The sequence below is a fragment of the Somniosus microcephalus genome, chromosome 5 (assembly GCF_052327205.1).
Source record: "Somniosus microcephalus isolate GS21.2 chromosome 5, FLI_Smic_1.0, whole genome shotgun sequence".
NCBI lineage: Eukaryota > Metazoa > Chordata > Chondrichthyes > Squaliformes > Somniosidae > Somniosus > Somniosus microcephalus.
Window position 1 is genome coordinate 13732518 of NC_140991.1, and position 14706 is coordinate 13747223.

General features: G+C 47.7%; 1 protein-coding gene across 5 annotated transcripts in view; it reads right to left on the reverse strand.

Annotated features, from left to right (window-relative positions):
* Nucleotides 1-14706, reverse strand: part of LOC147116898 (uncharacterized) — a 347723-nt gene that overhangs the window by 77765 nt on the left and 255252 nt on the right. The gene's annotated exons all lie outside the window — the stretch shown is intronic.

Genomic DNA, 14706 nt, shown 5'->3' on the forward strand with positions numbered 1-14706 from the left:
ATAAAGTGGTATATAAACACAAGTTCTTTCTTTTTAAATTGACCACTTGGCTCAGTTGTGGGCAAGCTGGCCCGGATATTAAAAGGGACGGGTTGCGTGGGTGGGGTGGGGGGGATGAGGCGGCAGGAGGGGTCGAAGTTTCAGACGGGGAGTTTTATCTTCACAGTATGCGACTTTCCTCTTTGACAGGTTCTCCACCCGGAAGTCAGTCTGATTGACAAGCTTGGCTTCCAGGCGGAGCAGGCCGCAGGATCAGGTAGGGAGCCTGCTGCTGCTACTGGGAGCGTTGGGGGGGGGATCCGATCCCTGCCCCCATAGGGGGTCTGATTCCAGGGGGTGGTCCGATCCCTGACCTTGGGGTCTTTGTATGGCAGGGGGCTCATCGGGGGAGAAGAAAGTTTGGGGGACTGGGAGGAAGCACTCCTGCTCCTCCTGGCCCACAAGCAGTGCTCTAAAGACACTTACCTTCTCCCAGAAGCTGTCCTCATCTCCCTTCAGCTGCTGGGTTTCCTGAGGCCTGGTTAAACCAGCAGGCCACAGTTAAACCTGCAAAGCAGGTTAAATCAGAGGTTGCCAGCCACATTAAAGTATTTAAATTGACAACCCGCCTCCTGAAGCTCACACTCTTGAAAAATTACTTTTACTTCTTCAACATCCTTTAGGACGGCTATCAGCAATTAGTTTTGAAAGAGGTAAAAATTATTAAGGGTAAATTTGTTGTATTGTGTTTAGAGAAGATTAGGAGTTAATTCTGCCTGTGTGTGTAAGTTTTTACAGCGCTTGATAGCAAAACAACGGCTAGTTGACACAATCTCTCCTCATAAGACAGTCCTGCCATCCCAGGAATCAGTCTTGTTACGTCCGTGAATAATTGAGACACGGACAGCAGGAGTGAACAAAATAAGTCTTTACTGGTGGAAGTCCATAGTGAAACTAAAAACACAGAGGCTCACTAGCGCCTTTTATACAGGGGTGGTCACTGCCGGTACTGCAGTCTGAGACCAGTTATTCTCTTAAAGGTACATACACAACAAGTCTGGTGAACCTTCGCTGCACTCCCTCTATGGCAAGTATATCCTTTCTTAGGTAAGGAGAACAAAACTGCACACAGTACTCCAGGTGTGGTCTCACCAAGGCCCTGTATAACTGTACATCCTTGCTCCTGTGTTCAAATCCTCTTGCAATGAAGGCCAACATACCATATGCCTTCCTAACAGCTTGCTTCACCTGCATGTTTGCTTTCAGGGACTGGTGTACAAGGACACACCCAGGTCCCTTTGTACATCAACATTTCCCAATCTATCACCATTTAAATAATACTCTGCCTTTCTGTTTTTCCTACCGAAGTGAATAACTTCACATTTATCCACGTTATACTGCATCTGCCATGTATTTGCCCACTCACTCAACTTGTCTAAATCGCCTTGAAGCCTCTTTGCATCCTCCTCACAACTCACAATCCCACCTAGTTTTGTGTCATCAGAGCAAACTTGGAAATATTACATTTGGTTCCCTCATCCAAATCATTGATATATATTGTGAATAGCTAGGGCCCAAGCACTGATCCCTGCGGTACCCCACTAGTCACTGCCTGCCACCCCGAAAAAGACCCATTTATTTCTACTCTCTGTTTCCTGTCTGTTAACCAATTTTCAATCCATGCCAGTATATTACCCCCAATCCCATGTGCTTTAATTTTGTACACTACTGTAACAGTTCGTGTATAAGAGAGTTTGACTTCGACGAACTATTAACAAGTTGTTTATTTACAGGAACAGACTAATTACATCAGGTAAGATGGCAGGTAAGATGGCTGACTGTAGGAGCATCATATAGGTCTTGCCCCAGCGGGGACTCCACGAGGACTGAGTTCGCAGTCCTGTGGGGAGCGTGATGACGTCATCGCGTTTGTGTTGTGACGTCATCACGGTGTTCGCGTTTCCCGCGCTTAGGGCGTCACATGATGCGCGTCGTTGTGTCGCTGGCCGTTGAGGCCGAAGTCGGGAGGCCGGGCTGTGCCGGTGCTTGCCACGGGAGCGGAAGATCGCGTCGCTCCCGTCGGCTGGCCGTTGAGGCCGAAGACGCTAGGCCGGGCTGTGCCGGCGGCTGTCCTGGAAGGCCGCGTCGGGCCAGCAGCCTCCGCACGCACGTCACGTCGTACGTGACGTGACGTCAGTGCGCTAGGGCGCATCTTAAATGGGCAATGGCCCCAACAGGTAAGTTAAAAGGGCAACGGCCCCAAAAGGTAAGTTAAACATACAGTAAGGTAAGTTAAAGGGAATTATGTGTCTTTATGTAAGGTACAACCGGTGGTACCGCCACATGGGCCCCCCCAGAATTCGCTTTAACGAAAGTCCAAGGATGAGATGGTCTGACGCTGGTGGTCTCGGTGGTCGTGCTGTCTCGGCTTGGCGAGTGAGTTCCGAAGATGCTGCTCGTGAGGGGATCCGTACGTGCGTCATGGCGAATAAAGTGTATCCGTCAGGCGAAGGACCGTGGAGACGTGCGAAACAGCAGGCCTTGTCAGAGTGACGGGCAGGTTGGGCGGACGCGGGCGATGACTCTGTTGATGTTGGAACAAGTCCTTGTTATAACGAACTCTGCAGGAGCGCCAAACGAATGTTCCAGAAGGACTTGACAGGCGAGGTGAGTGAACTCGCCGACAAGTGAGCGAAACCTTCAGGAGGCTGGAACACGCAGAACGGTGCGTGCCATAGTGCTACGACGTTAACACAACAGAGGGTGAAGAGTTACTGCGTTAACCTGTGATCGGTGAGGCTAGCAACTTTCACGTGGCTGATCGCGGCCGCAGGATGCCCGTTGGACCTGTCCTCGATGTGTGCAGCTTCAGTAGGCATATGCGTTTGTTAAAGGGAAAACTGGAGAAAGGGCAGCAACGGTCCAGGTTGTTGTTGCTTTCAGGAGGGGTTAACTCTGCCTGGAGGGCGGCAACACTTGTAACTGTTCTTGCTGTAGGAGAAAACAGCCGGGAGGGCGGCACGCCTTTTGTTCACGCCGAATCGTGTAGTAGGTAACACAACCAGCAGGCTGAAGGGCTGATGCGTCGTCGGCGGAGAAGGAGTCGTCGTTTTTCACGAGGGATGGGTCCTCGTGGTTCGCGAGGGATGGGTCCTCGTGCGCAAGGAGTGGGTCCTCGTGTTTCACGGGGTTGAGTCCTCGTGGTATCCCCGCAGGGCGCGCTCCAATTTTGTGGGCCCGAACCTGCTGTACCCCACGCTTGGAGAGATTTATATTTGCTGTCGCTGTGGACGTAGAGGCGGACGATCCGTGTGGTGGTAGGAAAGACGAGTACGGGGACCGTGAGCAAGTGCATGGTCGGCGCCGCATCGATGTTCTTGTCGAACGGGGCTTCTACCGGTATAAAGCACGAGGGAGACTGTGGCTCCCTGGATTGCGGTAGTGACAGCAAAACGGCTGGTGCTTCCATGGCGTGCTTCTTTTGTGAAAATTGCTCACAAAAAAAAAAGACGAACAGGGTCCGGTTGAGGTTTGTCCGTGTCAAACGGGATCTGCTCCAGGCTGCGCTTACCTTGCGAATACGTTCGCAAAGACAGGGTCACCTTTGGCGGAGTGAGGCGGCTGCTGTTCCGTGGTTGTTCGTCGGTTGTGCGTTGGTCGTCTTGTGGGAAGACGAGGTTCAGGCGTGCGTTGCTACCGTGAAAATCGTTCATGGATACGGGTTCACCAATTGTAGCGTTGGAATTGATGAGCTCCCGTACTCACGTCGTTGGGTCACCAATGTAGCGTTGGTGGTTGACGGTTGCCGTTGGGCGTGCTGTACCTCTGTGAAGACGAGGGTCAGGCTGCGCGTTGCTACCGTGAAAACCATTCACGGATACGGGGTCACCAATTGTAGTGTAGGAATTGATGAACTCCCGTACTCACGTCGTTGGGTCACCAATGTAGCGGTTCGTGTAGATCGCCACTAAATAAGAGAGTTTGACTTCGACGAACTATTAACAAGTTGTTTATTTACAGGAACAGACTAATTACATCAGGTAAGATGGCAGGTAAGATGGCTGACTGTAGGAGCATCGTGGTATAGGTCTTGTCCCAACGGGGACTCCACGAGGACTGAGTTCGCAGTCCTGTGGGGAGCGTGATGACGTCATCGCGTTTGTGTTGTGACGTCATCACGGTGTTCGTGTTTCCCGCGCTTAGGGCATCACGTGATACGCGTCGTTGCGTCGTTGGCCATTGAGGCAGAAGTCGGGAGGCCGGGCTGTGCCGGCGGCCGTCCTGGAAGGCCGCGTCGGGCCGGCAGCCTCCGCACGCACGTCACGTCGTACGTGACGTGACGTCAGTGCGCTAGGGCGCGTCTTAAAGGGGCAATGGCCCCAACAGGTAAGTTAAAAGGGCAACGGCCCCAAAAGGTAAGTTAAACATACAGTAAGGTAAGTTAAAGGGAATTATGTGTCTTTATGTAAGGTACAACTGGTGGTACCGCCACACTACCCTCTTATGTGGGACTTTATCAAAGGCCTGCTGAAAATCCAAATACACTACATCCAGTGCTTCTCCCTTATCTATTCTACTAGTTATATCTTCAAAAAACTCCAGTACGTTTGTCAAACATGATTTCCCTTTCATAAATCCATGTTGACTTTGTCTAATCCCATTGATATTTTCTTTGTCTAATCCCATTGATACTTTCTAAGTGTCCTGTTATCACATCCTTTATAATAGACTCTAGCATTTTCCCTACTACTGATGTTAGGCTAACTGGTCTATAGTTCCCTTTTTCTCTCTCCCTCCTTTTTAAATAATGGGGTTACATTTGCCACCCTCCAATCTGCAGGAACTGCTCCATAAGCTATAGAATTTCGGAAGATGACAACCAATGCATCCGCTATTTCCATGGCTACCTCTTTTAGTACTCTGGGATGCAGATTATCAGGCCCTGGGGATTTATTGGCTTTCAGTCCCATTAATTTCTCCAGCACTACTTTTTTACTAATACTAATTTCCTTTAATTCTTCCTTCTCACTAGACCCTTGGTTCCCTAGCATTTCTGGGAAGTTATTTGTGTCCTCTTCCGTGAAGACAGAACCAAAGTATTTGTTTAATTGCCCTGCCATTTCCTTGTTCCCCGTTACACATTCTCACGTTTCTGACTGTAAGGGACCTACATTTGTCTTCACTAATCTTTTTCTTTTTACATACTTGTAGAAGCTTTTACAATCCGCTTTTATGTTCCTTGCAAGTTTACTCATACTCTATTTTTCCCTCTTAATCAATCTCTTGGTCCTTTTTTGCTGAACTCTAAACTGCTCCCAATCCTCAGGCTTGCTACTTTTTCAGGCAATTTTATATGACTCCACTTTGGATGTAATACTATCCTTAATTTCTTTTGTTAGCCATGGTTGGGCCGCTTTTCCTTTTGTGTTTTTGCGCCAGAAAGGAATGTATAACTGTTGCAATTCATGCATTCGTTCCTTAAATGTTAGCCATTGCCTATCCACTGTCATGCCTTTTAATGAAGCTCCCCAATCTATCATAGCCAACTCACTCCTCATACCTTCATAGTTTCATTTGTTTAGATTTAGGACCCTAGTTTCGGATTGGACTTCTTCATTTTCCATCTTAATGAAGAATTCTATCATATTATGGTCACTCTTCCCTAAAGAACCCCGCACAGCAAGATTATTAATAAACCCCTTCTCATTGCACAATACCCAGTCTAGGATAGCCTGTTCCCTAGTTGGCTCAACAACGTACTGGTCTAAAAAATCATCTCGTACACACTCCAGGAATTCATCCTCCACAGTATTATTGCTAATTTGGTTTGGCCAGTCTATATGTAGATTAAAGTCACCCATGATTACTGTAGTACCCTTGTTACATGCATCTCTAATTTCCTGTTTGATGCCATCCCCTACATCACCACTACTGTTTGGAGGCCTATAGACAACTCCTACCAATGTTTTCTGCCCTTGGTGCTTCCTAGATCCACCCAGACTGATTCTACATCTTGATTTTCTGTGCCAATATCCTTTCTCACTATTGTTCTGATTTCATCCTTTACTAACAATGCTACCCCACCTCCTTTTCCTTTTTGCCTGTCCTTCCTAAATATCGAAAAGCCTTGGATATTCAGCTCCCAGCCTTGGTCACCCTGCAGCCATGTCTCCGTAATCGCAATTATATTGTATCCGTTTACATCTATTTGCACTGTTAATTCGTCTACCTTATTGAGAATACTTCGTGCATTCCGATACAGTGCCTTTAGATTTGTCTTTTTAACATTTTTAGACATCTTAACAACCAGGCTGAATATAGAAAGTTCAGAGGGAAGTGAAAAAGGAAATAAGAGGGGCAAAGAGAGATTATGAGAATAGACTGGCAGCTAACATAAAAGGGAATCCTAAAGTCTTCTATAGACATATAATTAGTATGGGTAGTAAGAGGGGTGGAGCCAATTAGAGACCAAAAAGGAGAGGCATGGCGGCAGAGTGCATGACTGAGGTACTAAATGAGTACTTTGCATTTGTATATACCAAGGAAGAAGATGCTGCCAAAGTCATAGTAAAAGGAGGTAATTGGATACAGGATGGGCTAGAAATTGATAAAAAGGAGGTACTAGAAAGGCTGGCTGTACTTAAAGTAGATAAGTCATCACGACCGGATGGGATGCATCCTAGGATGCGGTGGGAAATAAAGGTGGAAATTGCAGAGGTACTGGCCATAATCTTTCAATCCTCCTTGGATACAGGAGTGGTGCCAGAGGACTGGAGAATTGCAAATGTTACACCCTTGTTCAAAAAGGGGTGTAAGGATAAACCCAGCAACTACAGGCCAGTCAGTTTAACCTTGGTGGTGGGGAAGCTTTTAGAAACGATAATCTGGGACAAAATTAACAGTCACTTAAGACAAGTGTGGATTAATTAAGGGAAGCCAGCACGGATTTGTTAAAGGTAAATCATGTTTAACTTGATTGAGTTTTTTGATGAGGTAACAGAGAGGGTTGATGAGGCAATGCGGTTGATGTGGTGTACATTACAACAGCGATTACACTTCGAAAGTATTTCATTGGCTGTAAAGCGCTTTGAGACGTCCGGTGATCCTGAAAGGCGCTATATAAATGCAAGTCTTTCTTTCTTACATTGACTTCCAAAAGGCGTTTGATAAAGTGCCACATAATAGGTTTGCCAGCAAAGTTGAAGCCCATGGAATAAAAGGGACAGTGGCAAATCGGCTAAGTGACAGGAAACAGAGAGTAGCAGTGAATGGTTGTTTTTTGGACTGGAGGAAGGTATACAGTGGTGTTCCCCAGGGACAGTACTAGCTTTTCTTGATATATATTAATGACTTGGACTTGGTACAGGGCACAATTTCAAAATTTGCAGAGGATACAAAACTTGGAAGTATAGAGAACATGGAGGAGGATAGGGATAGACTTCAAGAGGATATAGACAGGCTGGTAGAATGGGCGGACACGTGGCAGATGAAATTTAATGCAGAAAAGTGCGAAGTGGTGCATTTTGATAGGAAGAATGAAGAGAGGCAATATATACTAAAGGGGTGCAATTCTAAAGGGGGTGCATGAACAAATCGTTGAAGGTGGCAGGGCAGGTTCAGTAAGCGTTTAAAAAAGCATACAGACCCTGGGCTTTATAAATAGAGGCATAGAGTACAAAAGAAAGGTAGTTATGATGAACCTTTATAAAATACTGGTTCGGCCACAACTGGAGTAGTGTGCCCAATTCTGGGCACCGCACTTTAGGAAGGATGTGAAGGCTTTAGAGAGGGTGCAGAAAAGATTTACAAGAATGGTTCCAGGGATGAGGGACTTCAGTTCCGTTGATAGACTGGAGAAGCTGGGGCTGTTCTCCTTAGAGTAGAGAAGGTTGAGAGGAGATTTGATAGAGGTGTTCAAAATCATGAGGGGTGCTCAAGCAACGATTTATAAATGTGGTTTGGAATGTTTGTTTTGTGGTGGCTTTCATTTCAGCATTGTGGCCAAGAGGACGCTGTGATGTGCCATGACAGAGGGATGGTAAGGTGGGGAAGTGTTGAGCAATGGGGGGATCTGGGGTTTCATTCAGGGGAAATGGAGTTTCATGATGCACTCACAGACAGCCCATCCAGAATGTAGATGTGCAGGCTCCCTCCTTCCTTCCTACTCCTCCTCCTGAGGAGGTCGTGGAATCCATGGTGGCAAGGGCTGCGCCCTCATGATGGTCAAGTTGTGGAGGATGCAGCAGACCACCACAAACTGGGACACCCATTCCAGCAAGTACTGGAGAGCTCCTCCCATGCGGTCAAGGCAGTGGAACCGTTGCTTGAGCACCCCAATGGTCTGCTTGATGATGTTCCTTGTGGCAGCATGGCTCTCATTATATTGCTGGCCACTAGTGGTGGGTTTACAGAGGGGAGTCATCAGCCAGGTGCAGAGCCCTTGACATCGAGCAGCCACCTTCGGGTTCGACGTGGTGGCACAGCGGACTGGGACAGGATGAAGACATCAAGACTGGTGCCAGGAAAGCAAGCATTCACGAGCATGATGTGCTAGATGTGGTAGCACACCAACTGCACATTAAGAGAGTGGTACCCAGTTACGGTTATGGAACATCTCACCAATGACATGCCGTGCCCGCAAAGCCACGTATGTGCAGTCGATGGCACCCTGCACCAGGGGGAAGCCCAATATCCTGACAAAGCCACGTGTGTGCTTCTCCTGCTTGTCTCTGTTTAGAGAGAAGACAATGAACTCCCCTCTCCTAGCGTACAGATCCTCTGTGAGCTGGCTGTGCAGGAACTGCAGAGTGCTGCACGGCCATGACGGACTCAGAAGGAAGTGGGGTTGAGAGGGGGAAGGGGATGTGAGTGGAGAGAGATATAAGGAAGTGATCAGAGATGGCCTCATCTGTGATTGCCATGATCATGTTAGAGAGGCCACGTGAGATGGTAAGGTCGAGGGGGTGGCCGTGAATATGGATAGGGGAGTTTATATGGAGGGAGTAATTAAGGGAGGATAGGAGGCCAGTGATCTCAGGAGAGAGGGCATGATGAGTTGAGATGGATGTTGAAATCACCAAGGATGAGAGGTCGCTCGGTGCAGAGACTGAGGGAGGAATGCAGTGATGTTATCTCAGTGAGAAACTTGGCATAGTACTTGGGTGGGCGATAGAGAATGAGGATTTTAAAGGAAAGGAAGGAGTTGAACAAGAGAGATGCTCAAAGGAAGAGAAGGGGCCAGAGGAGTAGGGGGACAGACTTTGGAGATAAGAGCAATCCATGGCACCGTGAGGTACAGGTTTGCACAGGGGAGCACAGCAAAGTATAGAAATGCAGTGGTCTTAGGAGATTCGATAGTCAGGGGGATAGTCAGTCATTTCTGCAGCTGCCGCCATCAGTCTCGCATGTTGTGTCGCATCCCTGGTGCCAGGGTAAAGGGTATCATGGAACAGGTGCAGAATATTCTATGAGGGGAGAGGAACAGCCAGAAGTCGTGGTCCATGTTGGAACCAACAACATAGGAAGGAAATGTAGTCAGAGTTTCAAGAGCTAGGAAGGAAGTTAAAGAGCAGGACCTGAAAGCTGGTAATCTCTGGATTATTCCCAGTGCCATATTCTAGTGAGTATAGGTGCAGTAAGATAAGGCAGGTTTAAACGTGGCTAGAGGGCTTCAGATTTCTGGGGCATTGGGGCCAGTTCTGGTGCAGGAAGGATCTGTACAAGATGAATAGGTTGCACCTCAATAGGGCTTGGACCAATGTCCTTGCAGGGAGGTGAAACATAGAAACATAGAAGATAGGAGCAGGAGTAGGCCATTCAGCCCTTCGAGCCTGCTCCGCCATTCAATGAGATCATGGCTGATCATCCAAATTCAGTACCCTGTCCCTGCCTTCTCCCCATATCCCTTGATCCCTTTAGCCTCAAGAAATATATCTCACTCTTTCTTGAATATATTTAATGAACTGGCCTCCACCGCCCTCTGTGGCAGAGAATTCCACAGGTTCACCACTCTCTGGGTGAAGAAGTTCCTCCTCATTTCAGTCCTAAATGGCTTACCCCTTATCCTTAGACTATGACCCCTGGTTCTAGACTCCCCGGCCATCTGAAACATCCTTCCTGCATCTAGTCTGTCCAGACCTGACAGAATTTTATAGGTTTCTATTTTATAGGTAACTAATGCTGTGGAGGACCATTAGTTAATGATACAGTGGCAATAATGGAGACCAGGCTCAAACAAGGGGAGGATTGGGCACTTAATATTCTTGGCTATAGAGTATTCAGGCAAGATAGAAAAGGGAAAAACGAAGGGGGTAGCAGTATTGATCAAAGATACTGTTAAAGCACTGGAAAGGGATGATGTACTTGAGGGTTCAAAGACAGAATCTACTTGGTTAAGAATAAGGAACAATAAAGGAGATATTACACTGTTGGGTGCATACTTTAGGTGACCGAATAGTGGGAAGGAGGCAGAGGAGGAAAGATGCAAGAACGATAAAGTAGGGATAATGGGGGCTTCAATTATCCTAATAATAACAGTGTAAAGGACAAAGAAGGGGAGGAATTCTTGAAATGTGTATGAGAACTTTCACGGTCAAAATGTTTCCAGCCCAACGAGGAAAGAAGCATTGCTGGATTTAGTTCTGAGGAATGAAGTAGGGCAAATGGAGCGTGTTTCAATGGGGGTGCATTTGGGAAGCAGTGATCGCAATATCATTTGGTTTAGAGTACTTGTAGAAAAGGAAAAGGAAAAATCAAATGTGAAAATACTCAACTTGGAGGAGGGCTAATTTCAAGGAGTTGAAAGGTGATCTGACCCAGGTGGACTGGAATGAAAGATTGGCAGGTAAAACAGTAAATGAGCTAAAAGGAAATGCTGGAAAGACTCAGTAGGTTAGGCAGCATCTGTGGAGAAATAAAACAGAGTTAACGTTTTAGGTCAATGACCTTTCGTCAGAACTGGGCAATGCAAGGTATTCAGTAAAGGAGCAATGCGAGGCTTTCAAAAATGGAGATAGTTCGGGTACAGACTAGAGACATTCCCAAAAGACGGAAAAGGAAGGGCATCTAAAGCTAGATCTCCCTGGATAACTAAAAATGCAGGGGGATAAATTGGATAAAGCCTGAAAACAGGCACGGGGATGTGCAAACTGCCCACGCCCATTGAAAGTAGTGTAGACAGCATGTGAAATTCATGCTGCCTGCTCATTAGCATGATTGCAGCATTGAGCCTAGCGCAAAATGCGCTGCTAGTTGGCTCAGCGCTCAACAGGGTGACCAATGTCGTGGGGAGTCTGCTCTCTATGTAAAGATTGCCTGCTGAGTGAAAGGCTGTCTGCACTTCTTAAAGAGGAGGTGCTTTGTGGGAGAAGTACCTCATTTTGACTCGAGCAGGAACTTAGTAATGTCTTGACAGAGCAGAGAAAGGGCACCGAAGATCTCCGATGCAGCACTGGAGGCCTTGATACAGGGAGAGTCTATAGGAGGAGATAAGTCCTTTATCCGCAGGGGGCCAGGAGGTCTTCCAGACACACTGTTTGAAGGCAGTGAGAGGAGTTTGCTGAAGCCAACAGTGCCACAAGTATTTCCCCCAGGACATGGATCCAGTGCCAGAAGAAGTTTAATGACCTCACACGAGTGGTCAAGGTGAGTAAATGCATCTTCAAATGCCATTTCCCACCAAATGAATCACTAGCTTCACACACTGTTCAGTGCACCACACCCCCATCACTCACCAACCAACAATCTCTTGCAAGCACAACTCATACCTCACAATCATAGCTTAATCTCACCCTCACACACTTACCACTGTTGCAAGACTCACACCCTCATCTCACACCTTGCACACAACACCAGCTATTCAACCATGACAGACACATCACTTAAACACATTGCACCACATTCACTTCCCTTTCTCTTGCAGGCCAAGGTGGCTCATAACCGGCATAACCAGGAACAAACAGGCAGGGGGCAAATATGGCTGCAGAACCTGACACAGCTGGAGGAGACAGTGCTGGAGATAATTGGAGAGGCCGTCACTGTGGCCGAGGCAATCGGCGAGACTGAAAGCATTGATGATGACGGTATGCTCATACCTAATCCTTCTTCTCTCATCCCATTTCCCCCTCAGCCCACAATCTCTTCTCACTTCCATCTGCTGATTGTGTAAGCATGCGCATCTCGCTTTCACCCCCCTCCCCTCACCACAACCCTACCCATGTGCATTTCTCCTTTCAGATACCAAAGAACTGCCATCAACCCAGCCTGTGCAGGAAGAAGTAGAGTAGGAGAGTAATGGAGAAGAGACACCATCACTCGATCTGACCTTCCCAGGCACAAGCTCAGAAAATGGCACTGCGCAAACTTTAGAGGGTAGTATAGAGGCGGGATATGCAAGTGGTGAGTCACCGGGCATGAGTGGGCTACAAACAGGCTAGGGAGAAAGGGTGGCACATGTGCCAGCTCCCCGGAGGGCAAGGTCGCGCACGAGATCTGCTGCAGAGCACTCAGATGAGGACTTCGATGGGGTGGCCTTCAGAAGAAGGGTGAAGGGCATGCACACAGAAATGCTTGGTGCAATGGCAGGCCAGCCAGAGAGCCTCTTGTCACTGTCAAGGAGCATGGAGGAGTCCGGTTCCAACATTGCACGAGGCTTTGCGCGGAGCTTGGAGCCCATGATTTCCAGAATGGAACAGATGGGCAATTCCATTAGAGCACTCGTGGACCCAACCATGATGCTGGGTGTGAGGGGTGATGTCGCACCTTCCATTGCAGCACAAGCGGAAGTGACCCAACGTTTAAGTGCTACAGTGGAAGCTCAGAATTCTGTCATGCAGGCTCAGTTTCCTACAACGCAAGCTCAGACGGCTCTCATGCAAGCTCAGCTTGCTGCCACGCAAGATTCAGCAACACTCAAGAAGCTCGACACCATTCAGGATAAAGCAGCCCGCTTGATTGGCACTCCATCCACCACCTTCAACATTCACTCCCTCCACCACCGGCGCACTGTGGCTGCAGTGTGTACCATCTACAAGATGCACTGCAGCAACTCACCAAAGCTCCTTCAACAGCACCTTCGAAACCCACGACCTCTACCACTTAGAAGGACAAGGGCAGCAGACGCATGGGAACATCACCACCTACAAGTTCCCTTCCAAGCCACACACCATCCTGACTTGGACCTGTATCGTCGTTCCTTCACTGTCGCTGGGCCAAAATCCTGGAACTCCCTTCCTAACAGCATTGTGGGTGTACCTACACCATATGGACTGCAGCGGTTCAAGAAGGCGGCTCACCACCATCTTCTCAAGGGCAATTAGGGATGGGCACTAAATGCAGGCCTAGCCAGCGACGCCCACATCCCATCAATGAATAAAAAAAATCAGACTGCTGCCACCGGAGCGGGTATCCCAATTCATAGTGGTCTGCTGCATCCTCCACAACTTGGCCATCATGAACGTGTAGCCTTTGCCACCACAGGTTCTGCGACCACCTCAGGAGGAGGAAGAGGAGGAAGTAAGAGGGGCGAAGAGAGCAGAAGAGAATAGATTAGCAGATAACATAAAAAGGGAAGCCAAAAATCTTTATAAACATATAAATAGTAAAAGGGTAGTCAAAAGATTAGGAACTACAAAGGAGATCAACTTATGGAGGCAGAGAGCATGGCTTAGATACTAAATCAATACTTTGCATCTGTCTTCACTAAAGAAGAGTGTGTTGTCCATATCACAGTAAAGGAGGAAGTAGTAGCAGAACGGTTGATAACCAGATTTAAGGTAATTAGCAAAAGAACCAGAGGGGCGATAAGTACATTAAAAAAAAACTCAGCGAGTTGTTATGATCTGGAATGCACTGCCTGAAAGGGCGGTGGAAGCAGAATCAATAATAACTTTCAAATGGGAATTGGATAAGTACTTGAAGGGGAATCATTTGCAGGGCTGTGGGAAAAGGGCAGGGGAATGGGACTAATTGGATAGCTCTTTCAAAGAGCTGGCACAGGCATGCTGGGCTGACTGGCCTCCTTCTGTGCTGTACTATTCTATGATTTGTTTTATTTCTAAGCTACATGCAATAATGTACATGTCCCCAAATTGGGTAACTGTTTCGACCCTGCCCAAATGCCCTGATGGTGCATTTCTCACACTATAAGGGCCAAAAATGGGATGAGGCCCGAAAACAGGTGCAAGGATCATGGTGTGTGATTAACCCGCGCCCATTCAATGTAATGCAGGCAGCATGCAAACTTCGTGCTGCCTGCTAATTATAATGATAGTGGCGTGCGGCCCAACGCTAAACACGTGGCTGAGTGGCTGCATGCTCAGCAGGGGCCCTAGTTTATGTGAGGCTAGAACCAATTAAGGTGTGGAGATGCCGGAGTTGGACTGGGGTGGACAAATGTAAGAAGTCACACAACACCAGGTTATAGTCAACCGCTTTATTTGAAATCACAAGCTTTCGGAGCGCTGCTCCTTCGTCAGGTGAAGTGGAGAAATGCATAAAGACATTAAAACTAGCCTGCAGTTATTAAAGCCAGCCTGCACCTCTTAAAGGGAAGTGCATTCTGTCTGCAGCAGGTACTGGACGTTGTTTTAGAGGAGTGTGTGAACTACAGGAAGAGTGAAGATGGCGCAACATGGCAGAGAGAGGGCTTCCAGATTTTTGGATGCAGCACTCAAGGCCCTGGTGCAGGAAGTGGAGAGGAGCAGAAATGTCTTTTATCCACAGGGGGCC